This window comes from Ambystoma mexicanum, chromosome 3p (genome assembly GCF_040938575.1).
Source record: "Ambystoma mexicanum isolate Mex_15411 chromosome 3p, UKY_AmexF1_1, whole genome shotgun sequence".
Taxonomy (NCBI): domain Eukaryota; kingdom Metazoa; phylum Chordata; class Amphibia; order Caudata; family Ambystomatidae; genus Ambystoma; species Ambystoma mexicanum.
Genome location: NC_090925.1, coordinates 62,770,910 through 62,797,732, shown reverse-complemented (window position 1 = coordinate 62,797,732; position 26,823 = coordinate 62,770,910). Strand labels below are relative to the sequence as shown.

Here is a 26,823-nt window from a genome sequence, read left to right as displayed (position 1 = left end):
CTGTGGGCACAGTGGTGGTCTGAGTAGCTATCACATGATAAGGTCCAGTGGTGTTATTTTTCTGCAGTGTTTTCTACAACAGTGCCCTTGATGCATGAGGTGTGGATGGTTCTGGTCGTCAGTGAGTCCAAGAATTTTGTAGGCAAAAATGTGATGGTGTGGGCAAAGGGATGGCAGTGACGGGATTGCATGAGGATTTCCTGCGGGTGGTAGATCCTCACGTGGCATGATGTTGCATAGGAATTTGGCCTTTAATGGCTAGGTAGGGTTTTGAACATTTTCACTGGGCATGCTCATTGTCTAAACAACACATGTGGTCACTCGGCAGGCCACATATCAGTTTTGCCAGTGTTGGGCCAGTGAGGTTTGATTTGTTGGTATTTGACATGTTGCGCACCCTTATTATTTAAGCAATAAGCCCTGAGCTGCGAGGGCATTACCGAGTCAGGTAATGCCCTGGGGCCCATACTTATAGGCCCAAGAGAAGTGAGGGCCTTAACGAAGGCCCTGGGACTTACCTGACTCGGTGATGCCCCTGAAGCGAGGGGCTTATTGCTATTAGTACCCGGGCACGCAAGACCGTGGTACTAATAGCATTTTTTCTGTTCCAAAATGCTGAAGAGTTTTGGAACAGAAAAAAAAAGAAAAGTAAAAAAAAAAGGCCCCTCGGAAAGGGAAAACAGAGACCGTTTTCCCTTTCCATGACAGCTATCTGGAGCGGACGTGCTTGGGAAAGAAGTGTTCCCACCGCGTTTGCTCCGGAAAATGGAGAAAAAAGAAGATACGTGGGGTTGGCAAGGTGGGGAGGGGATAGTTTGCAGGGGAGGAGGGTGGAAGAAAGAAAATACGCACCTGAATCACCGGCGGGGGACGATGGCAGCCTCCAGCCGTGTGGAGGCTCGAAGCGGGGATTGCCCCGTTTCGAGCCTCCTCATTGGCTGAGGGGCTGCCCACCCACCGCCGGAAACAAAGGATAGGAATCCCGGCTAAGTGATTCCCCGTCGGGAAAAGCCCCAGTGAGGGCCAATCAGAATGTTTGTTACATTCTGATTGACCGTCGCCCGGTACTAATGTGCGTTACATCTTGCATTGCCCTTGTAGCAGCTGTATATTGGTACCATTATTCAGTATGTCTAACGGACATTTCTAACAGTCTAACAGACATGTGGCGGTTGTAGGGCGTGAGGTAAGTTGCTCAACATATGGCTGTCTGGCTGACATGTGCTAGTCAGCCAGACAGCCATATGTGGTGATGACCCTAGTGCTACTACCTTGTCCTGCACCTCATTCCAGGTAGGCCTTCATACATGCCAACCCTACAGATTTAGGCAGTATGCTACTGTTTTTTAAGCAGTCCTACTGCCTACAGATTTGGGTGACAGATCCTACTGCTTTTTACAGTGGCAGGTAATTTATGTGAATCTAAGACAGGCTGCAGGACAAAGCATACAACACATTAATTTGTACATTGGGCTGGTAGTTTATTACTTTGATTGGGCTCAGACCGATCCACTGACCTGACAGCTATGTGACTGTGTCCTGCACTCTTGCCGGTACAACCCTTCAAACTAAGGGGGGTGTCAGTCTCCATGTAATTCAGTGTTCAACTTGCACTGCGGGAATACATATGTATTGCCCAGGCTGCTACTACAGAACAGTGGCAAACTTTGCCTACCAGCTCTGTGTGATTACCTTCTGTGTAATTTAATTTGGTGTAAAGCTACCATTCAGAATTATACATTTTTAACATTTGAACATCTCTCCATGTTGTGCTGTTTGATGGGTTGTGTATTTTTTAATGCTTCAATGGTGCCAACAATGTATGTTTGGTATTTTCCTGTGATGTCATGGTTATGCAAATTATTATTTTTGAAACTTGAAGAATCCTACATCTTTTTGGTCACAGAATGTTGCCAAGTATGGGCCTTGCTGTCATGTGTGCTTTTCTTGCTCTCAGCGCCAAGGAGTTCTTCAGAAGGGACCACAACCTCCCCTGTCAATACAGTCAGCTCTGCCAACATATAATTTGGCTTCCGTTTACTCATTTCAAGCTCTTTACATTTCTCCTTTCCCCCAGACATGACTGCACCCTCATTTACGCTTGGATGGCAGCAGGAAATTGTTGATTTTCAATGAATTCTTCATTTAGAGATGACAGCCATTCAGCTTTACATTTTTGGTATGATGCTATTAATTTCTGGATAGTGGTAATTCCACCAATTTCTGTGCAGAATCAGTGTTCGGTAAATCCTCCAAACGTGGCTTGCGGTAGTGGTAATTCCTCCAGAAATGGGCAGAATTAGCACTCAGTAGGTGTTTTAGGGGTAATTCCTCCAAATGAGTTACGTTACAGCCAAGCCAATTGGTACCATGCCATTGGCTTGTAATATGGCAGTAAGTCTGCCAAACATATTGGTGGAAAACGCAATTCTGTTTAGAATAATGACTGCCATAGTTACTACTAGAATTGTAATGAGCCCCTTTGTGTTTGTAAATGGCTGCAGAAAAACAACAGTTCCTTGAAGTCTGAACCAGGATAAATCATTAAATAGTTATAATATTTTCTATGGTCAAAGGTAGTGAAAAGCGGGAAAACCTAATTCCTAGTACATGCAGGAGCCTGAGGTTTTTCTTGTTTTGCTTTAAAACACAGCGGACATATGTTAGGATATCCATTTCATATTGGCTGAGGACAATGCTTGCCTTCAAAAGTCTGGTGATGGTATGTGCAAAAATCAGCATTTTCTGCGACACTTGAGGGGACCAGGTAACTGCCATCTTTGGACCAACCTGGTTGACATTGGACATTACAATAGGCTATTATTTTTGGTTATAAGTGGTTCTGCCATTTTCCCTTCCCTAGGGAAATAAGCACCCATGGTGCCCAGTCAAAATGGAATGATATTGAAACCCCATTTCCACAAAGACTGACAAAGATGAGTCGCTACTTGGTTCAACCAACCTGTCAGGAAAATCTGAAGGTGAAAGCCATGCCAGACTAAGGCTCGGCTGATTGCTCCTTGTCCCATCTCCAGGCCCATTAGACCTATGGTGCGATGCCCCACAATCCGATACCATACTAAAGTCCGTGCTGGTAGAGGGTTCAGCTTGGAAGCACTGAAGTTGGCTGGAACAATAAAAAAGTTGCATGAATGATTGGCATCTCTGTTGACCCACGCTGCCATAGCAGGTCCGCAGAGTCTCTACAAACGTTCAGAGACTGAAGGAGTGCCGCTCCAAACTCATTATCTTCCCAAGGAAGGCCTCTGTTCCCATGAATAGAGACAGCTCAGCTGAGGAACTGAAGTTAGCAACACAATTGACTGGACCGTTATGCCCATCACAAACGTGTACAAGAAAGAGAAGGCATGTGTGATCTCGGAGAATGAGAAGAACTTCAAGGCTTTCGCCAACCTGCGTATGGCTCGTGCTAACACCCGTCTCTTTGGAATCCGGGCAAAGAGAGCTAAGGATGCTGCAGACGCAGATGTGGAGAAAAATAAATAGAATTGTTCCAGCTAGAACTCTCAATAGGCTATCATACTGCAGTGGAACTTCATAAGTGGACCAATGGCCCGGCAATTCACACTGGAAGTGGAGCTGGATGGAGGTCATCAGGCGAAGCCAGTGGACCAGGAAATAGATGGACACATGACTCTACATGAGTAGTGAAGATAGAATATGGAATAGGCATAGTTGTGAAATGACAAATTGTTCTAAACAGGTACCGGCGAGTGCAATGTGACATGAGCATAGACTATTCCATTAAGGTGGAAAATATAAGAAGGCCATGACACCACACAGCCAAAAAGAATCCATGATTGTAGCAGTGCCATCGTATAGCGCTGGAATGAAGAATGATTGTATGCAGTTGTAGTTCGACCCCAATGGCATGTTTCCTTTGTCTCTGAAATAGAAGGAAGATCTCCTAAGTCACTCTGCCTTAACAGGTTGCTCATGATGTTGACAGTTTGTTAGTCCTTTAACATTGTAATTCCATATTCTTTTGCAGTTACTATTTGTAGCTTTTACTACATCTTCTGTAAAGCCCACCAGTTGAACACAGCTCACCCCTTTATCCATGTATTCCACCAGAAATGTGCTACTTATATGTGTTTCTGTGGTCTCACTGTGCACTTTATGTATTCTGGCACCTTCTTTTCTGGCCTCTTCTTCCATTGCTACCTTCAATGTGCCCCTGAAACTGCCCTATCTTGTAAAGAACCAGGTGTGCCAAGCACTGTGCCTTTTGAGTGTGAAACCTCCTTGGGTAATACCAATTGTTTGGCACCAGCAACATGCGGTGGGAGGGCACAAATATAACATGAATCATTATACTGAGCCCTATCGATCTCCTTCATGCTGATGTAACAAACATTGTTAGCTTCTGAGTGATGCTCCTCTACAATGCCACTGAATATGCTTCCCTGAATGGTCATAAGGTCTCTATTAGCGGTTAATACATTTGTTGCATTAGTTTCATTTGTATGCACTTTTTCTACTGTTATGCTCATAAGTTTCTTCAAAGAGAAAGAGAGAGAGAGTTCGAGAGAGGGAGAGTTCGAGAGAGAGAGAGAGAGAGAGAGAGAGAGAGAAATAAACAACAGATCCCTAATAACGGTGTCTCAATCCTTTTGCGGATCTGATTTGCTGGTACTGCTAGCTGTGAAGACCCATTAATGCTCCTGCACCTGAAAGTTCACACTGATTTGGAAAGAGTTCCCATGACTTGGGTCGTACTCAGCTAATGGTCTGTGTTTTCCTCAGCATTCTCCTACTGCTGGTGGTTGGGGTTGTTACTGCGATCTCTTCTTACATCATTGAGGTGCACTCATGAGTGATGTCTGTACGTTGACAGTGGTGGGATTTCTGTACATCACTTTGCAGGGGCTTGAGAACTTGGGTTCACTCCACTTCTTATTGAATGTCCTTAAGAAATGTTCTCTACAAGATAGAGCAATTGCTTTGGTAGTGATTCAGGGTCACTTGAATTCGGTGAGGCATGTAGGTGCACTTGTACATGTCATTAAATCCCTCAGGTACCCCCAACTCCTCCGCCAACAATTCTGCACTCTTATGGATGTCTGTGATTGTTCGAGCAGGGACAACCTGTAACGCTCACCTGATTCCCGCAGAGGCACCGGTCTTGACTGGGCGAATACCGTATCTTCAAAGGTGATGTGTAACACACGGTTGGTTCTTTGGGCTGGACCTCTGTGCACTGTATGTCTGACTCGAAGAGTAAGATGTCTGCAGATAGAAAATATGGGATTAATGAACTGGGGTTATTGGGTGTCTCTCTCTTCTTCCCCTTCTCTTCTCATGTAGAACCCCAAAGGTTAACGCTCTCACCTTAGGTAAGTGAACGCTGAGCTCTCCATCTGCCTCGGGGCAGGGTGCCGTAACCAGTTTCTTCACTGGATAAGGGTGCAGGCCTCTTGACCTCAGAGGACTGCTGTCCGTCGTTTACTGCACGAACGGTAAGTTCCGAGTATTTCAAATGTCTTTAAAAGTCTTTTGTAATGATGTCTCTTGTTTTGCAGGGTTCCGGCGATGTCGGATGACGGGCTGAAGTGAGTTGAGGATGGAACCCATGTGAGGAATAGAAGCGCCTGGAAGCACGTAAGTAAGCGCTTGTTGCCTGCTTCACGATGCGCACTAACTGTCCCTTTATCTTGCAGGGACAAGTTCGGAGCTGCTGAAGGGTGCCGGAATACCCACTGGGTTCGGCGTGGGAAGGAGTAATGGCACGTGAGTAATAAAGTTACCCAATGTCTTTAAACGCAACTTCTTTTGTCTTTCAGATGCGGGATGCAGCGCCGAAGGCCTCCGGAGCGTGCGAAGAGTTGGTAAGCTTTTGTCTTTCAGATGCCGGAATGCAGTGCGAAGACCTCCGGAGCACGCGAAGAGTAGGTAAGCCTTTGTCTTTCAGATGCCGGAATGCAGCGCGAGGCGTTGGTGACAGCCGATGGACCAGGTAAGAGAAGCGCTGTCACTGAAGACCGTAATGCTAACCTGTTCTTTCTTGTCTTTATAGGGGTTGCTGAAGACTGGATTCAGGATGGTAAGCCTTTTTCACTTAGGCCCAGGATCACATGCAGAAGACACGATGAGCGCTGCTGCAGAGGATGCAGAATAACGCAAAGCAAGATTCATCCATCGGGTGTGGTTTAAATAGCCTCCTGTAGTGCTTAGGTGTCTCCTTCCACAGCCTCGCCTAGGTAAGAAAAGAGTTCCTGCTTTCCAGAAGAGTTCCAGTGTTCTGAACCTAGGGAGTGGCTCCTGCCCCACCCAACAGGAAAAGTAGTCCCAAACAGAAGAGGATTAGAGGCTCAACTGGCAGGTAAGTAAGCAGCATGGTCTGCTGCAGGTAAGTCCACCCAAGCATTATGAGCCCGGCGCTTCCAGCGCTGGGACTGGGCATATTTATGAGCCTGGTGCCACTGGCGCCAGGACAGGGTCCAAAAGGTCCCAATTGGGACTGGTTGGCACTCGGAACCTGGGTTATGGGTCTGCTTCCAAGGGAGTTGGGTAAGTCCTGACCTTTTGGAAGCAGAGATCATGACACAACCAACGAGCACATCTGCTGACCTGTAACTACCTCATGTGGTGTCAGGGGGTGGTCTTTTCCAGATGGTTGCGCAAACTGAACAATGCCAGAGGCAAACAGTGTTCCGTAAACAGATCTTTCGCAAAATGAAGCCTAATGTTGGACCTTATTAGATCGCAGATGCCCCACCTTGGGAATAACTCTTTAAACATGAATCTTGCTGCAGATTTTGCATCCGCATGGACGGACGTTCCAGCCTCAATTCATCGAGAGAATGGACAGACAACAACAATCATGTAATGGAAGTACTGCACCTGTTAATCATATCAATTAATTTGATATGGATCTTTGTGAAGGGCCCTGGAGGTTGAAGCAATGTTGCTGCTTACAAGGTCTTCAATGTGTGTCTTGTGTTGAACAAATGGTATGTGGAGCAAGTGGCCACAAATGTACTTACCTGTTCTGATGTTGGGGACATACCAGTCCTCGCTGATATCAGTGGCAATGTGCTGCCTGGATGTGATTGGTGTAGTGCAGTTGGTCGAGGGATACGACTAGTAATTTCAGAGGTGTAACTACTTTACCTGTAATGCGTTCTCTCCATATCGGTTTGTGGGTTACTGTGCACATCCCCTTTTGACCCATAGATCCTTTTCCTGCTGTGCAGCTTGTCCTTGTAATTTTATAATGTGTTCCCACGGGGGTGAGGTATAAGCAATTGAGGTTTCCTCCTGTTGCACTGCTATGATAGGGGCTCTACCTCTTTGAAAAGCAGGTAAGCTGTCTGTTTTGTGCCTGCATCAGGAGCCGCATAGCCCTGTGAGAATGGGTCTGTTGCTTCAGGATAGGCAGTGCACTTAACAATAGCCACTTTGGGGGGACACTTAAATGCATCTATCAATATGGATAATAGGGCATCATGTTGTACTGGGGCTCCATCCGACTTCCTGAACCCTCTCCTGCAAAATCTGGACAACCCAGAATGTACTCTGGAGGTGGCATACTCTGAGTCAGAGTAGATGGTAAATTCATCATACTCTGTCATCTCAAAAGCTTCAATGAGTGCTATGAGTTGTTCTGCCTGTGCTGAATAACATGAGGGTAATCTTTTCCCTATCATTATTTGATATTCCTCTTCTTGTCCCTTTGCATATATCACAACTGTTGACCCTGTATGCCTCTGCCCATACTCCTGATCGATTGTCAAAGACTCATCAATGAATGTCAAAAGCATCTTTGCTTACTTTTGTACCGTACTCTGGTGTACCCTCATAGACTGCACAATCATGTACTTTATCTTGTGGATGCACAGGCCTTGCCACAAATGTCACTGGATTGACAACATGATACCTGACAATGTGGACAGTAGGATTGGATAGTGTCACCCCATATCCTCTCTCTGTGGAGTGAGGGATGATTTGGACTTTTTCCAGGATTGCAAAAATGGCATGATATGATATGATAAGATATGGTATTTATAACACACCTATATACAAGTGTTTCATGCCTCACATATAGAGTGACTGAATATCCCATTGTTATTGTGGATGATTCCTGCACTGCAAATACAGCGGCTGTCAGAGCCTGTTCACATGAAAATTGGCCATGCATTACTGGGACTAGGAGCCCGCTGTAATGCCCTACGGTTTAATGCTCCATGGTTGTACATTGAGTGAGGACTGTTGTCATTACCTGGCCATCTGAGTGTGAAAACAAATAGAATGGTGTGTTGTAATGTGGTTTTGCCAATTGAAGGGCATTGGTAATTGCTAGTTGGAGGTCAATAAAGCAGTCTGTCCTTTCACTGTCCATGCAAGGAGTCCTTTGCTTTTCTATGTCTCTTTTGGTGCCTGAGTAGGGGCCTGATGTAGGTTCTGTAATCAAATCTCCATAGGTTTCTACAAATATAAATATTTATACAACCTCAGAAACTACTACATCTCATTCACTGTTGTTGGCTGGGATGTATTGCAGAATGATGCTGCTCTATCTGGGGTAACTCTCCTCCCTTCAAGAGATAATATTTGTCCCAGGTATACTATCTTCTTCTGACAGTACTGTAGTTTTGCCTTGCCAACCTTGTATCCAGTAATTTCAAAAGCTGTATTGAGTCATTTCTGCACTGTTGTCCTGTTTCACTACACACCAAGAGGTAGTCAACATACTGGATTGCTGTGTTTTGTATCTGCATGTTGCCTAAATCCATTTGGATCACTCTATTGAATATTCTTTGTGATTCGCAATACCCATGAGGCAAGTGAGTGTGTTGGAATCTCCGACCATGATAAGTGATTGCAGTGAGATATAGGGAATCTGGGTGCAGTGGGATTGAGAAAAATGCATTCTTGAGATCAATCACAGTGAAGTGGGTCGCTTCTGTGGGTATGTTATACAGGATGGTGGTTGAACTGGGTGCTACTGGGAACCCTACCTCAACAATGTTATTTAAAGGGCAGAGCTCTTGTATCATCCACCAAGAAGATCATTTTTGCTTTTTTCACTGGGTTAATAGCTGTTCTACATGGAGATACGGAGGGCATTATAATGCCTTTTTCAAATAATGCAACAATAGTGTCATATATTCCTTACTCAGCCTCACTGGACAGTGGATATTGCTTCACTCGAGGCAGTACTTCTCCTAATTTGAGCCTGATCTGTTCTGCTCCTATGCTCTTTAGTAGTCCTACATCATGAGGGTTGCTATACGACAGGCAGCTGTGCACATGTGCTATGGCTTCATACAAAAGTGATAGTAGTATTTTGGAAACTTAATACAGTGTGCAACACTTCTCTGTGTTGTATCATTATGTGGCAGGGTATGCAAATTTCAAGGACTATTTTTCCTTCCTCTTCTCTGTCCTGGGACAACCTTTAATCAGACACGTCTATTAGTGGTAATGTGGGATTTATGCAAAGGACAGTGCAAAACTCAACCCCCCTAGACTGTTCCTGCTAAGATTACTGCATATTTTCTGGTAATCACTGCTTCTATGTGTACGGTTAAAATGGTGCCTGTTGGCTTTTCCTGTGGGACAGCTGGTCTACACAGGAATTCCAGATGTAGATGAAATATCATGTTCTGGAATCAGGGTAGCCATCTAATCAAGATAGTTACACCATACAGAAACAGCTGCTCATGTATAGGCACTCCTTGCACACTACTTGTGCTACAGTATGCTTGGAGAACTGCAGCTACTCTAATGTATGCCTAATGGTGAGCAGACTATCCCTGTGTCAGAGAATGAGATGGTCATGTTTAACTTGCTTAACAGATCTCTACCCAAAGGATTGACTGGGCTTGCTTTGCAACACATTAAAGATGAGAATACTGTGTGTGCTCCTACAGTGATAGGTAACTTTTCGGTCAATGGAACCAGGACAACATCCCAGTGAATCCCTTTGTCCATACTTGGGTTAGTCAATGCAAACCCCACATCCCTGATACAGGATTTGGTGGTCCCTCTGTCCACCAGAAAAAGGTGAACATTATGTCTCCTATCTTCACTTCCACCTGGGATCCCTCTTCCATGTTGGAGGTCACAGACAGGACTGGAAATGTCAGCGCTTGCGGTAGGTTGCTCTATTGCCAACATGACCTCTTCCCTGGCAGTTGGAATGGGTTAGCCCCTAGCACACTTAGACCTGTATAGTGGGTTACTGTACCATGCAGTCATGCATTTTGTTCCCATGGGGCCGTGTCAGCTTGAGTAGGTGCCTGCCCCACGGGGTCTGCACTGCATTCGATGTTTGGTATTGCATGGTCAGCTGTTCTGTGTGCACCAGGCCTGTGATTGCGCAGGACCAGGTGCATATGTCGGAGCAATTGCTTGTACTGGAACTGGGGCATAGGGGGTACTGGAGTTGGAATCTGTATCATGCAATGTGGCTTATATGTGTGCTACTGATCAGGTGCTTCACCAGGGTGATACTTCAAGGGAGGCCTACTGCAACAATCTCCCCCAAAATGCCCCATTCTTCCACGCTCCAAAAGAGTCCTCCCACTCTGGGCCTTAATACTCCAAAGCCTCCCCTTTCCTTACTGAGAACCACTTCTCCCTCCCCGAGAACCCCCTGCATCCCTTCTTCCATCTCCTTGCCCCTTTACCAATCCCTGTAGTTGTTTCCACTGTGGTTGCCCTTCTGCTGTATTAGTGAGTACTGCTTCTTCCATGCTTACTTTTGCAAATGTTTTCAGTATCGGTTTTGTTCTGTTCTCCATGTGCTTGCACTCGTGTCTCTTTTTCCATCTGATTTCTTCTTTTACAAAAAATGACTATGTGCGCCTGTATCTCAGCCCATCCCTTCGCCTCTATGTTCACCACTTTATCCAAATCTTTTTGTACTTGTGTGGGAAGCCCCCTGGGCAATATGTGGTAAAATACTGGTATGCTTTTATCCCATGAATCCTCTTGTGCCATATCCCTGAATCAAATTAATGTAAAGCACTGGGTCCTAATCTGGTTCCATCAAACATGCTAGGATCAATCTTATATCTGCTTTGTCTGGGTAGGCGGCCCTCAGCACCCTACCATTTTCTACTCTTCCGTACCCTGCCTTTTCCCAAATCGTATCGGTGTGCTCGCCTAATATTGAAGCAAGAAAGCTCTTCATATCTTCTCTGCTAATTTAACTCCTGCTGTTTGCTTCATTCAGTTGTTCCTTTTCATTAGCGTAGGGCACCTATTGTGCGATCTCTATTCCCTTCAGTAACAGGGGAAACTACCTCCTTGGCTTCTTCTTCTTCTGAGGTGACCCCTCTCCATTCTTCCCCTTTGCTACTGCCATCAGCCAGAGTCATGGTCTAAGCCGCATGTCCCATGGTGTCATTTATCTTTGTTCCTCATCTGTTCCTCATCTGTCTCCCATTCCTCCTCCTTTCCTTCACAGAAGGCAGTATGCTCTGACACATTCCTTCCCTGTGCAGCCTGCTCTCCTGATTTCCCCTTGCAGAAGCCCCCACATTGTAACATCCATAATGACTACACTGTCCATTTTGAGGAGTATCTGTCCCAACCTCCCTGTATGTGTGCCTAGCGCCGGACATTGCCCTTCCCCTGTATTTCCCTGTGTTACTCTTTGCTAGTTTCTCCTCTGTCATCTTTAATGATGCTTCAAGATCCCTGCGCACTCTGTTCTCTATCTCCATTGTGAATGGGTCCCTTTTTTGGTTTTTATGATCCCCTGATGCATTTGGTTTGGAGTCTCTTGTGGGCTCATGCTAGAGAAGTGTGTACCCTGCTGCAGGTTGTAGTGGGTATGTTCCAGGTATGGGCAAGGCAGTCGATGGTGCAGGCGTCTGTGCCTTTGCTTGGTTGGGTCTCTTCTCTGGGAGGGATGTGCAGTAACCTGCACAGGTGCCTCAACCCATTTCTTTCTATTCTTATTGTGTGCTTTCGTCGACCTCATCATGTATTTTCCTCAACTCTAGTATGCTTTGTCTATCCGTTAACTGCTTGCCTTTGTAAGCACACAACAAGTGCGTGGACATGTGTTCAATTATACGCTTTTTGTACATGTCCTCTATGGGCCACACAGGAAAAATGTTCCTTCTGTTTCCTGTACCCATTAATTGTGGTACTTCAGAATCTTCTCCCTGTACTGCAAGAGCAATTTGCACATGTGCTCAGCCGGCATGCTCATTTTTACAGAAACAATAGCACAATGACCAAACAAAATCATTACAACAAAGATTACCACTATCAACAACCTGACTCTCTGCTGTCCTTGCTCCAATGCTACAATAAAGCTCAGTGGGCCTCATTACGACCCAGGCGGTAAGGGGTTAACGGCAGCGTTAACAGCGCCGACCCTTACCGCCTGAGTACGAGGTCCCTTAGCGCCATGGCGCTTTTAACACCTGCTTTTAGCAGGTGTTAAAATCCATGGCGCTAAGGGACCATGGAGTTAATTACGCCACCGTAATTTACGGTGGCATAATTAACGCCTTCCCCACTCCCATTATACCCTATGGGGCAAAAATGGGGAAGGGTAAATGGGGATTGGGGACTTTCCGCCCCGCCAAGGTCGGAATGGGGCGGTAAGTCCGCCAACCACCATGGCGTAAACATAGTTTACGCCATGGTGGTAAAGTCACGGCCCAGGCGGTAACTTACCGCCTGGGTCGTAATGAGGCCCAGTGCATCTTTGCACAAATTCCCAGACCAACCCGTCCCTCAAATCTGCTTTCCCCATCACAAATGTTCCCCTACCACAATTCCTTTCCCCACACACCACACCCACAAACACACCGGACTACCCTCACCCCACTTCAAACATTTATAATTATGAAACAAAAAGACCACTAATTTACACATTGGTTTAATTTTCCTCCTCTTACCCCCTCTCCTTAGGGTGGAGGGAATTCAGTCCTCTCCACTACAGGACTCTTTCACTACACAGCACTGCCTTCCCTCTACTAAGAGGGAATTTCCATTTATTTTGTCCCTATATTACTATGTTTGTCATGTCACTACCCCCCCTTGCGGGAGCCATCCTTTCTCTATTGTACTCAAAAAGAAAAAATACACACGACATTGTTCGCTTCACCACACTCTTTTCACTCATATCCCAGCAATCATACCCCGTTCTGGGTGTTCTTCTATGGTCCTCCGATGCAGTTTCCCCCACAACTGGACGTAGCGCCCAACTCCAGTGATCAGACAGGCCTTCGGTTAACCCAGGTGCCTGCTTGCCTCTGCATTGTGTGCACAGGTACTGGTCTCGACAGGCAGGTGCCACAGGCAGGCTATGCGGCAGGGGAGCTCCATGCTCCTCGGGGCGCCTGAAAATCAAATAGCTCATCCTATTCCCATACCATCAGAATGCTTAGCACTCCTTGATGTTTCTCTCCCTTGTAGCTGTACAACTGACAGCTTATATTGCAACTTCTGTTTGGAAACATGTTGCATTTCGAGAGCTTTTCTTACCATGGGAACAAGCCATTTTAAAAACAAAACACCACTCCGACATCACTCAGATGAGTATATGTTCCTGCATTTATGAGCTCTGTTTCCCTTATTGTCTGCAGTAACAATTGAGTGGCCATTCCTTCAGAGGGGGCAGTAGAGTCACACCCTATGAAGCTACCCCTGGTTGTGCTTCAATATCACTGCATTCTCATCAACCTGTGTCCTTCACCTTCTGAAATGCTGCCTATGGGTTTGAAACATTACTTGCTATATCAGCCATTATTTGATGCCTGTGATCTATATTGCCATGCACCTTCAACCAATCGCTGTACAGCATTTCACTCCACCTCCAATGACGGTGGCCCTGTCTGTGAACCAGCTCAAACAAACAAGAATGAAACCGAATTCACTGCAGAAAGATCTGAGTAATTTCTGTGGACTAGTCACCTGCAGTCTCCAACATGACCTGTTCCATGTTAGCACACATCTCAATAGGTTTATACATTCTTTAAGCAATCATACTTCACAATACATAAAAGCTTATCAACTACCAGGGGTGCCTCTTGCACTTCTCCCTACCTGCAAAATCTACATTAGCTCTAATCAATTGCTACTTAGCCGCCCATGATCCCACCTGGCCTGCCCTCTACATATGGTGCATACTACATGTCACCGCCCTACATTTCTGCATTGAATTTTTCTAAAAAATGCATGGCCACCTGACATGGCTAATACGTAGAAGCGTAGCCATGCACAAAGACAAAATTGCTGGCCATATATATGGCCCCCTCTCCTTACTATAGGAACTTCCTTTACCAGTACTTTCTCCCACTGTTGGGGCGTTGGACCCCAACAAAACTTATCTAAACATATGTTTGTAATATAACTGGAAATAATTGAAGAACACTTGATATTTTTATAGAACTATCTTGGGTGATATATTTTATTTTATATTGCATCTTGTGTTTGAATTAAGAGGCATCACGTCAATGTATGTGTTCGATATTTCATACTGTATTGCCTTTGATATACAGCTGTACTGCTCTACTAAGGAATTTTATACACTCTATTTTTCTGATTGTTGCTGTTTTCTGGTCATCCTGCATCAATTGCCTATTCAATGAAAATGATTAAAGATAAAATAAATATCTCTGTCCTGTGTGCCTCTGTCCCACCCTCAATCATCAGACACCTGCTCACATTCACATACTTCCTGCTTCTCATTGCTTGTGGTCTTGTTTCATTGCCAGCACAAGTATTAAGCGGCATCTGGGCATACCATGTTGGCTTGTTGAACCTGTGTGGTATGTGTGCTCCAATATGAAGCTGGCAACATAAGCAGAAACCTCTTCAAAGCAGTCAAGCACTGTGTCAACCTGTTACCCTGCCATACCACACTAACATAAAATAATCCACTGCTGTCAACACCTTCATTATCGACATATTCAGCAAGGTTCACCAGCACATGGACAGCAGCTCTGCATCCACAGTCCCACCTAACGCCCCTCCTTGCAAAATCTCCACACCCTAGAAAACATTAAAGACACGCTCTACAGAGCACCTGGTATAAACCCTGGCACCCCTCAAATCCACACCGTATACATATCGTTACAAAGGGTTTGTTGGAAGTGGCTGTACCTGTGTGCTAGCAGGAAAGCACAGTGCAGTGCGGCTTGACGTTCCCTGTTCAGCTCACTCGGCTCCGGGTTCTTTCCTCTAACTCCTAAGAGTGAATCTGCTACCGGAGGTCTGGTTGGAGGTGCCGCACTAGGACGTGTGTTGTGTTTCTGTGCCATGCTTCGTCTCCCTGTCTCCCCGCTGAGCCCTGCAGTGTCCATGACAGAAACCGGGACTGTGCAGGAGAATACTCAGATGATAAGTGGTAGGCAGGCATAATACATTTACACAAACTGTCCCCTCCAACTCCCACTGTATTTCTGATGCTCTTGGGTGGTGAGTGCAGGGTGCAGCGTGGTGGAAATGGCCCGACGGGGCATCGCCCTGATAATAGATGCTGGAAGCACTGATAAGCAGGCTGGTAAAAGCTGTGTTTAGAGGGTAAGATTGGCAAGTGCTTTGTGCCTCTTTGGTTACTGATACTGGCTACTTGGCTACTGGTCATTGGCTATTGGAACTTCTCTGTGCTTTTCTGGGCCGTGGTGTGACATCTCAGACTAGGGGGACAGACGGCTTTGTTGGATTGACCCTTACCACTTGGGATAAGATAACTATGAATGCTGTGCCGCAATCTCATCTTTACCTCGCAGGTGCTAAGGCAGGGGAGGTTTCTCTTTTTTGGCATCACCACATCAATCTGCTTGCAGGCGAGATGACCAAACTAAGAACTACCAATAGAGTACCCAAGAAAACCTCTCTGGACCCAAGGAGGCACTGAACGTTTAGGAGGTACCCTCAATCAGAAAGCCAAATGCAATGACCTGTTAAGTCAGCTTACAATTAAACGAGCACTGCGAAGCAAAGCGTTGCGCCCCTTGGAAGTGCTAAGGAGTAGACTGCTTAGCCCTCTATGTCTCCATAGTGAGGAGCAAATGGTATCCAACGAGATGAATAATGTCACTGTTTCCACCGCTTCAAGTTTGCTTCCTCCTTCTCCATCCTCAAAGCTTGTGGAAGATGGTCGACATATAGAAGTGTCTAAAAATGAAGGCGGTGATGGCAGAATAGTAGCGGGAAAGGGGGATTTTTCCCTCTGGCAAATCCATCTATATCATAGCCCATACCATCTCCCATGTCGGACAAAGCCAGTTTATTTTAGGCATTGGTGGCCTCAGCCGATCGCCATGAATAGAACTAAGTGTATAGACAGTCTGGCACCTTGCTAGGGAACCTAGGTGGTAGGAGCACAGCTAGCTCTTCCTCAGGATTCAATTTTGGCTTTGGACCTCCAGTCACCAACTTCAGGTGGCAGCAAGGTTGGCGCAGATGTCCTGGCCTCCACCTCTATCGAAATCCCTATTTTTTATTTTTTGGTTTCGTATAGGCAAAATAAGTGCCATTTCCCCCAAAAAACGGTGGTTTGGCTGGGGACCACCCCCCCAAAAAGAAAAAGAACAAAAAAAACAGCATTTGATATTTCTTTTTTTTTTTAGATCCTTTTGGTTCGAAAGTATTGCATTTGATCCTTTTGTATTGAAACCTTTCACTATAAACCTTGCAGCATTACAGCCTAGAGTGAACCAGAGCTCTGTAGACAGTGAGCTTCTTGAGGAAGGAGAGGAAAGGAAGAATACCTCTGAGGAGGTGCAGCTGGTAGTTTGACTTCTTCAGAAAGAATCTGTTCTAAAGTTGGAGAAGTGGGATTGGGTTCAAAATTATGAACATATGGAAAAACTGAGAAGGTTAAAAGAATACAGATATGTAACACATATGCAGAGCAGCCCAAGGGGGCATTCCATGTGGCTGTCCCACTCCTGACCCCAAAAGGGGAAGAAAATAGGGCATGGAGACATATGTGCCCACAGAAAAAAAATCATTGCCAAACATGACAGGAGTTGCCTAGAGACAGTTGGGGAGGGGAATTGGGGAGGGATAGTTCGGGAGGGGGACTGGGTAGGGATAGTTTTGGAGGGGTTGTGTGGAGGGATAGTTGGGGAGGCATAGTTTGGGGGGTACTATTGCGAGTTAACCTTTGTATATTTTTTCTTAGCACAAATTACAGTTGGTGTTTCAAACAAATCATGACTGGACATTGATTTTTCAGTGTACGTGAGTGATTTTATTAATGTGCAGTACCCAGTGCACTAGCTGGCGTGTGCCGCGTGTGTGACAGGTGATCAGAAGTAGTGATGTATTAGTTCATCTCAGGCGATACATCCATCGGCACTGTGCAATTGGCAGCTCCTCATCACTGTCCACCTCCAACTCTGGTGGGTGCATGTACATGTCAGGGGCAGTGGGACTTTGCGCCTGATACACATGTTGTGCAACATGGCACAGGCAAGGACAATCTTTCTAACCTTTACCGGGCTGTACATTAGGGATCCCCCTGATATGCTCAGCTAGCAGAACCTCGCCTTTAACAGGCCAAATGTCTGTTCAATTGTGCACTGAGAACGTACATGGGCACGGTTGTATGCCTGCTTGTGAATTTTGGGTGGTTGCCTCACGGGGGTCATCAACCATGGCATCAGGGGATAACCAGCATCACCTGCACAGAAGCGACAGAATGTTTACAATGTCATACTTCTGCCCATATTATGTTGGTACAGGCTGCACAGTGTTCACTTGAGAAGACAATAATGCACATGCAAAATTCAGTTTAGCTAGAATATGTCCTATTTCGGGTACCAGAAATGCACATCGTGAGAATGTGTGGTGGGTGTGTGGTGTGCAGTGGCTTTGACATGGCCCATTCACAGCCAACATGACGCTATGACCTTCCTAGTACAACTAACACAAATGGAACTGGTTTATGTTTCATTATTGTGTTACAATGCCACCAATACCAATATGTCCATGACACAAAATCTGAGATATGTACTAGAAAACATCTAGATTTCAAATCAGATGCATGTGTGATTGTGCACGTCTAACAGACAGAGGACCTGGTTAATTGGTGTGCAGGCCAATGGTATTATGTGAGTGGGCGCATTAGTAAACTCTGCCTGTTCATCAGGTGTTGTGGGTTTGCTTGACTCTGTTTGTGCTTCTTTTGGTCTCTTTGATGTGGGGCATTCGGGTACATGTTGTTCATTTTGTATTGCTGTACGGAACTGATGTTGTTGTGCATGCACTGCATCATTTTCTTGAACTGAGACATGCCTGTCAAGGTTTTGCACACAGGCATGCTATTAATGTGTTGCAACTTGAAGAAAACCTGGACACTTGTACGTTTAATGCACTCACAACACAAAGCAGGTTTGTCTGCCCTTACCTTTTTAATCCTCACTTGCACTATTGTATCAGTTACTGATCCTTTCTCTTATTCATGGTCTACCTTCCCTTTTAACCACTCTGTCTGGCATATGTGCGCTTTTAGGGTGATTTGCTAATTGTATGAGCACAGAAAAGTTAGGCAAATAATGAATTGATGCAAACAGTGTGCACAGCCACTGCTGATTGGTGTTCTGCAGGGCCATAATCCAACAGTGCACATGCCCTTGTAGTAAGACTCTCCCAGCAACCAGGTAAGCTATGGTGTGTTCTGCTCCCCCCCAATCCAACAGTGCACATGCCCTTGTAGTAAGACTCACCCAGCAACCAGGTAAGCTATGGTGTGTTCTGCTCCCCCCCAATCCAACAGTGCACATGCCCTTGTAGTAAGACTCACCCAGCAGCCAGGTAAGCTATGGTGTGTTCTGCCCCCTCCCAATCCAACAGTGCACATGCCCTTTTAGTTAGACTCACCCAGCAGCCAGGTAAGCTATGGTGTTTTCTGCTCCCCCCAATTCAACAGTGCACATGCCCTTGTAGTAAGACTCACCCAGTACCCAGGTAAGCTATGGTGTGTTCTGACCCTACCCCAATTCAACAGTGCACATGCCCTTGTAGTAAGACTCACCCAGCACCCAGGTAAACTATGGTGTGTTCTGACCCTACCCCAATTCAACAGTGCACATGCCCTTGTAGTAAGACTCACCCAGCACCCAGGTAAGCTATGGTGTGTTCTGACCCTACCCCAATTCAACAGTGCACATGCCCTTGTAGTAAGACTCACCCAGCACCCAGGTAAGCTATGGTGTGTTTTGACCTTACCCCAATTCAACAGTGCACATGCCCTTGTAGTAAGACTCACCCAGCACCCAGGTAAGCTATGGCGTTTTCTGTTCCCAACCCCATCCAACAGTGCACATGCCCTTGTAGGTGGACTCACCCAGCAGCCAGGTACGCTGTCCACTTTGATGTCCCTTGCACGGAGGCAGCGTGCTGTTGCGCAGGACCATGTAGTCGTGGGTTGAGCCGGGAAATCTTGCCCAGCAATGCATGATGAGGTGTCGGGCATCTATGCATTCAGTGAGTGATACAGTTTTCTGTTGTGGTGCACTGCTCCACAGCAAGCCTGGCCACCAGCTCCACATGTGTGCAGTCAAAAGCACTGATGATGTTTGGCATACATGCAAGGCCATGGAGGCTATTTTTGTGCCAATGACCTGGGGTCAGCAGTCCTGGGTAGGCTGATGTGGTCTCCAGTTTGACACAAGAGTGTATCAATGACCTGGAGCGATATCCCATGCAGCTCACCCACACTGTGTTGGTATGTGCCTGTTGCTAGGAAGTGTAGCACAGACACTACCTTGAGCAAGGGGGGAGGGGTGGCTGTGTGGATATTTATCAGGCTGACAGGTCGTCATGGATCGGGTCCACTATTGAAGTGATGGTGTCCCTGTCTAGCCGGTACAGAGTGTGGATCTGACTTTGGTACTAATTGAAAGGTGTGGCCCTTAAGCGTGGAATTGATTGCTGCCTGCGGGCTGCAACCTGCTGGACATTGGGGTTTTGATGGGCCATAATGGACCTCCTTCTCCTCAAGTGCCTCCGCTGCATCCTCTGCCTCCCTGCCTCTTCAAGTAGTAGGCCTGCAGCTCTAGTACTGCTACTGCTACTGCAAGCATGGTAGTGGTCTAAGGGGTGTGGGAATGGTCCTTTTGTGCTGTAGCAGTGCTCATTGGGACCACCTGTGCTGATTTTGGGCACCTATGGCATGTTTGTACACACCTGAGTCTACTTAATGCCTGGCCCAGTATATCCGGCACCATGTTCACATTACTAACGGCATGTCCATCCCGGTAATTGCATGCGCGTGGAGCTCAGAATGTGCACTTACTAACGTCATGCCGGTATCTCAGGCAATGCTGACGCGTATCTCTGGAGATTCTGGCAACGGTTTTGCCGGATTCAGTGGGTCACTCGCATTGCCGGTGTTACCCACACGGTCCGGAAAAGGTGGCGTTACGGATCTACCTGCATACTTGTAATGAGGCCCCTTGTCCTTGAAATCGACAAGGCCATCATGGCCAAGGAGGGAAATGGAGGAGGTTGCCCAATTAGTATAAAATTTCCACCCTGTGAGATGTGTACTCAATGCTCTGTGCTTGGATCAGGTGAGATCTACTGTGCCTGTACATGGGAGTGGCAGGCTTGCTAATATGGACATTGCCAAATATGAGGCAAGACCAAAAATAACAAACAGTGAAACTCACGTAGAATCCCTTGAACAGTACTGTGCAGAGTTGTTGTTTTACCAGACCCGGCCCTAGGGAATCCCAATACACAGCAGTCAGGAAAAATGTGTGGCCTGCCCCTAAAAAATCATTATAAAATGTGGAGTGAGACCAAACAAGGACAGCAAAACAAGCAAGAACCAGAAATAACTTGGGCTATTTAACTGTGATCAAAAAGTAATACACAGGCAAATGCACAAAAAGTGCAGAACAAGGGACCACTCCCTGAAAAGAGAGTGGACTACAACATTTAAACAAGAACTGCTGGAAGGATGCCACTTGTCAAAAGTGTGAGCTGGGTGTAGTAAAGACTGTGAGACACTTACATGGTCCACAGACCTTCAGGACACGTATTTCCCAACATTCTTGGAAAATAAGTAAGTAAGAACTGTTAGAATGAGCGGAGAGAGAAGCAACATATTGGTATGCATTTCAGAAAAGCACCCAGCCTACAAAAAGCAACACACACTTTTAAATAATGTGAACACTTGATTATTTAACTGACATCAGCAAACAACCCGTAAGACAATGACAAAGAAAGAAGTTTATTCGGGGCCATTTCTGCAGGAGTATGCTCCACCTCCAAAGTCATATGAACATAACTTGAATCCACATTCAACTCATCAGCAAAGCAAGAAAGCAAAATGGAGTCGCTCAGGTGGGGCTCCACGCGACGTTCATGCAACTGACCCGCTTCCCCCCAACTCACTGTATCACTCCGTACCCATACCACAAGCCAAGTCCTGCTTCTCCCCAACTCATGGGCTAGTCTCTAAAATCTCCACACACACAAGCACCCGTACATGGCGGCCTGACACTCAACTGGTAACACATCATAATTAAAGAAGATCTGAGAAAAGCTCACTTCTCTAGATCTCCCTCACAACCCCATATCAGGGGCTCTCCTAGCTTTGCAGTGCGGTAATGTATCGCATCTTGGGCTCTCGCACCCAGGTAATCGCATAACCAAGTGTCTCCACCATGCCCATAGAGCCACATAGGCACCAAGGATTCAGGAAGTTATGGCAAGCACCCATCGCCAACTGAGGTTCTGACGTCTCTCCTTCTGTCCTGCTCAGAACCCTTACTGCACCCTAAAAGGCAAACAAAATGGCGCAAGAGCACTTTCTATCATATCACGTTTACATCACAGGAGCGTGTTGGCTGGTTAGTAACCCTCGTGTTGCCACTGTCTGTGAAACAATAAACAGTAGTATTGACCGACCAACTTTAATGCCAATAATTCAATGAGCATCTGCCTGTTTCAGATCTCCCATGCCGCCCTTCAAGCACCCATGACCATCTCTAACAACTTCTTGCAAAATCAGAGTTTCAAATCAGATGCTGTACCCGCAATAACAGACGTAATTATTGAAACCTAATCGGTGGAGATCTGAGGGTTTCCGCTGTATGTTTGTGTGTTAATAAGAGTGTATTAGCCATAACATTGACCTATCCCAGACCATCTCTTACAGTGGTTGGCTGAACCTTGCCTTGAGTTCAGGAAAGATTGACACTCCACCACTACCATTGGTCAATATAACTCCCGGCCAATCCCAGTGCATAGTGTTACGTTTGAGGTCTCAGGTTAAATTATTAAACAAAGAAGGGCAATCCCTGATTGTACAATTTGTTCTAATCACTTGGCGTTTTTAAATGTGAACGTGAGGGATTGCCTGTGCCTGGTTCAGGGTCTTAACATTGTCATAAATCTCCCCCCGTCTCACCTGTGATCGGGATCTCCCTTGTTCGGCCGCAGGACTCGTCCTGTGGGTGGTTCGGGTCTTGAATAGGCTCGCCCGAGCCTCGTCAGGTTTCAGAGCGCGTTCAGAGTTCCGGGAAGTTCGTGGTTCCAGGGTGTCCAGGATTAGCGATAACAAGCAATGTAGGGGGGAAGTCCAGGAACAGGAAAAAAGGCAAGGAAGGAAGTATGAGGATCAAGGAAGCAAATGTAGAGAGCAAACACACGTCGGGTCACTATCAAAGATAGCGTTGAGACGCGTGGACCGGCAGGGGCATGACCAATTTATAGTACGTGCTACGACGTGAAAGCTAGTATGTAGCACGGAGCTTGGTACGGCCTTGTTGGGAGGAACAAGGAGTACAAGCCCTTCGTGACAATGACCATGAGGTCCAGAAGGGGCAATTTCGCCGGGTCATGACAGCCATTGCCATTCACAGCAATTGCACACATCTCATTAAAGCATGCCTCTGTCATCCATATGATGTCCAGTTGCCAGAGCATCATTAGTCGCTACCCAGGGCTCCCTCAGTCTGCATTATAGAACCTGTGCACTGGCACGGTGCAATTCCATTTATTCACAAACACAGTGAAGCACTGAAGATGTGTAATGCTGTGTTTTTTGACCTATCAATGCTGTGGTTTGTTCACAAAGCTCTCAGCAAGTTGCTTGATGTTATGTCAACTGTGGGCAGCCCTTAGTGTACCCGGCCAAATTCTCAGGAACACCCTCAAGTCCCTTTCAGGTTCTCAAAACAGTGAAGCAACAACTCCACAACGTAGCCAAAGGGGAACCCATCACACCAACCAACCCTTCCCATATCAGACAATGCTGAGGGTTGGGCCCAAGGCTAAGCTCTTTAGTGGACACAAGGAATCTCGATTCCTGGCTCGGACATCACTATACAGCAATGGCATAATGCCATCTAGTGACATCTGACTGTTAATCCATCCAAGACATGATGCCCCTAAACATGTATCCAGAGCTAGAAATGGTGGGATGTCATTACACAATCTTATCCCAAGCCCCCAAACGTAGTCACTTCCAACTTGTTTCTCCTCTCGGGTCCCCACGCACTTTAAACAGATTGGAAATGCAAGCCTTTAGACTCGCTCCTGATGCAATGTGAAGAAAGCGTCATTGCGTGCCAATTGGGTACACAGATATTATTTTTGTGACTTCTGCAGTATGTACACGACAAGTATGCACCTTTTGAAAACTGTCCTGCTCCACCATGCATAAGTAACCACCCTGGGCTATGAACTAGTTTCATGTAGGGTCATGAAGCCAAATTGTAAAAAGAATGTTTTATGAAAGTATATTACATAACTTATAGTGACTCAATATTGCACAAATCCATGCTTAACCTATACATATGCTACACATTTTCAAAATAATTCCAGGCTCCTTGCAAAGGATTTTTGTTTAAATGTCTGTTACTTCGGAAAATTGTACTGGTTTCATGTGTTTTAGAGGGACTGTCTTCTAGTGTTTCACAAAAATCTACACCCTTCCCCTGCCACCGTACCCCCGCTACACGCCACTGCTGCAAACGGCTGTATTGGTCGACGCATAGAAATAGCTGAGTGTTCTTTTGCAGCACAGTACGCGATTATAAACTGCAGGAGAAAATCAACATTTGCCTACATTTCACAGGGATGAATAAATATACTGAGAGAAAGTATTGAGAACTGAGCAGTTGCAGCAGAGAAAAGTCTACTCCGTGGGGCTCAGACGATCTTTCTTACTATGGACGGGTCTGTGTGCATGCCCCCGGAGCTGTTTATTTATTTCCTTTATTTCTATAGCACTAAAGACAATAAGCCCATGGCCACAGAAGCGTTGAAAACAGAAGCAAACACACACAGTACATCAATCAGTTATTCAAACTGGATCGGTGCGGCCAGTCTGAGAAAACCGAGTTTAGTCAAATATCATGGTTTTTAGGGGGCAGGGCATCCCACAAGCATGGAGCAGCACAGGGGGAGCACTCTTCTGAGACAAGTAACAATTTAGTCTTAGGATTTAGGAGGAGGCAAGAATTGTTGGACCTGAGAGTTCTCCTAGTAGGGAGCCAGGACAACCTTCTAGATCGATAGGACGGCCTTTTCCAATAAAGACAGGTGTGGGCAATGCCACATGTGATACGCCTACAAATGGGCAGCCAGTGTAGGGATCGTCTGGCATCAGTAACATAATCTGATTTCTGCAGCCCCAATACAATGCAAATGACTTTATTTTGAACCACTTGAGGTCAGTTAATTTCCTCCTTTGCAGTTCCCTGCAACAGGCTAGAGCAATAGTAAAGGCTGTCTCCGATGATGGCACGGGCTAGGGTAGCACAGTCTAGCTGAGCAAGTAGTTTGATGTAATAAGACCTGCTGGATACTATGCTATTGATAGGAGCCTTCATGCTCAGCTCTTGATTAAGTAACACCCGAAGCTTTTTGACTTTCGGGAGGGTAGCCAGAGTGCACTCTGCGATTTGAAAGCGTTGAGTCCAGTTTATGCAGCTCGGGTGCTGTTCTGGTGATCATGATCTCCGTTTTGGCTGTGTTCAGTGCCAGCTCATTGTCAATCTTCCACCTATGAATAGGATTACAGGTGGCATTGATTGTGGGGATAGCAAGACTGTGGATGCATGAGAGTGGTAGGAGGCATTGTGTGTCATCGGCATAGTTAGCGTACACTATGCCCTCTGCATCCAACGACTCAAATAGCGGGAGAGTGAAGATATTGAATAGAGTGGGAGACACATAAGACCCCTGAGGCACTCCACATGCTATTATGGAACCATCAGCCATAGCATCCTCATAGTGGACTCTGGCTGTTCAATTTGTCAAAAACTTGTGAACCCATCGAGAAGCCTTATTGGAAAAAGAGGCACATTCTTGTAGTATAACTACGACAATGGAGTGGTCTGCAAGTCCAAAACCTGCTGTCAGTTCCAACATTATCAGGAGAGCAGTTTTTACCTTGTCACAATGTTGCATGATGTTAGGTTGAGCTCCGATAGAGTGGGGCATGTGCTCTGATCACATCTAAACGCTGATTGCTTTGAACCTAGGATGTTGTGGTGGCTCAGGAACTCTGGGATCTGTAGATGTGCGGCTTGATCCAGAATCTTTAACAGGAATGGTGCATTGGAAATGGGGTGATAATTGCTACAATGCCTGGATCCAGGGTAGATTTTTTTTTTAAGAGAGAGGATATAGAAGCCTGATTGATATCTAAGGGACATGACTCTCTTGAAAGGAGACGTTATCACATGTTGGTATTAGACATGCAAGAGGTGTGGCACAGGCTTTAATGATGGATACCAGGCAAGCATCAATCCTACAATTAGTAGGTTTGATTTTTCCAAGGATTGCCAGAATTTCAGCTTCAGAAACATCCCTAAATTTGAATAGTGGTTGTGATGCAACCGGACTCACAGACTTCCTAGTAGGGATCGATCCATCTAAGGTGTTTAGACTAGCAGCAATGTTATTCATGATTTTTTCAATTTTGTGTAACATCAAATCCTTGATGGACGTACACCAATTGGAATCTTTAATAATTGAGGAGACTGATTGAGAAGACTGGTGGTTGGGGATCTTCCAGCTCTCTCAACATTTTCAATAACCCCTTGGCATTGAAGGCTGCCTCTTTGATCCTTAAGTCATTAGAGTCTGTTTGTGTTGCATTAGAAATGCCCGTTTTGTGTATCTTAACCGCAGAAGCATAGTTGATGGTATTTTCTATTGATTCATTCTTCTTCCATTGATGTAATGTTCTATTTTTACTATGTTTTAATTTCTGAATTTTAGGTGACTACCAATTTTTTGAAGGTTGAATTTTCACCAGTCTTTTATTACAGAGGTAGGCTATTCAGAGCATGGGACATCATACTGTGGTAGGCCACAACCAGTTCTGCTGCAAAGTCATAGTTTTTGTGGTTGGAGTTGGGGTAAGTTTGTGAATATTGCGACATGTCACTTTTAGACGTGGACTTTTGGTTTTCTTAGATAGGCTTATCCAGGGAGCCTGGAATCAGATAGTACTATGATCCGACCATGGGCATATTTCTACCCCAACATCATCAATTTCAACATTTTATGAAGCCACCCAATCCAAAATGGTACACTTAATGTGGGTGGCTTGATTGGGGTGCTGGGGAAAACCCAAATCCTCCATGGCAAACTTAACAGTTTGGCCAGGGAGTCAGCAGGATCATTTGGACCTAAATTGATGCCTCCCAGTATAATCATTTTGGTATGGGGTTTAGGAGATGGTGCGGTTAAGTAAAAAAAGTGAGTCCGAAAATCAGGCATACCGCTTGGTGGACAATAGAGCACAATAATATTGATCTATGTGTTGTTCTCCACTGCCATTTTAACTTGAAGTGCTTCAGAATGACTGATGATAAAATCCCAAATGCGTGATTTGGCTGGATTTCGCTG

At 45.8% G+C, this 26,823-nt stretch overlaps 1 pseudogene; it reads left to right on the top strand.

Moving 5' to 3' along the window:
* The first annotated feature begins 2,877 nt into the window (after positions 1-2,877).
* Positions 2,878-3,507, top strand: LOC138579486 (large ribosomal subunit protein eL13 pseudogene; annotated as a pseudogene).
* Positions 3,508-26,823: the final 23,316 nt, after the last annotated feature.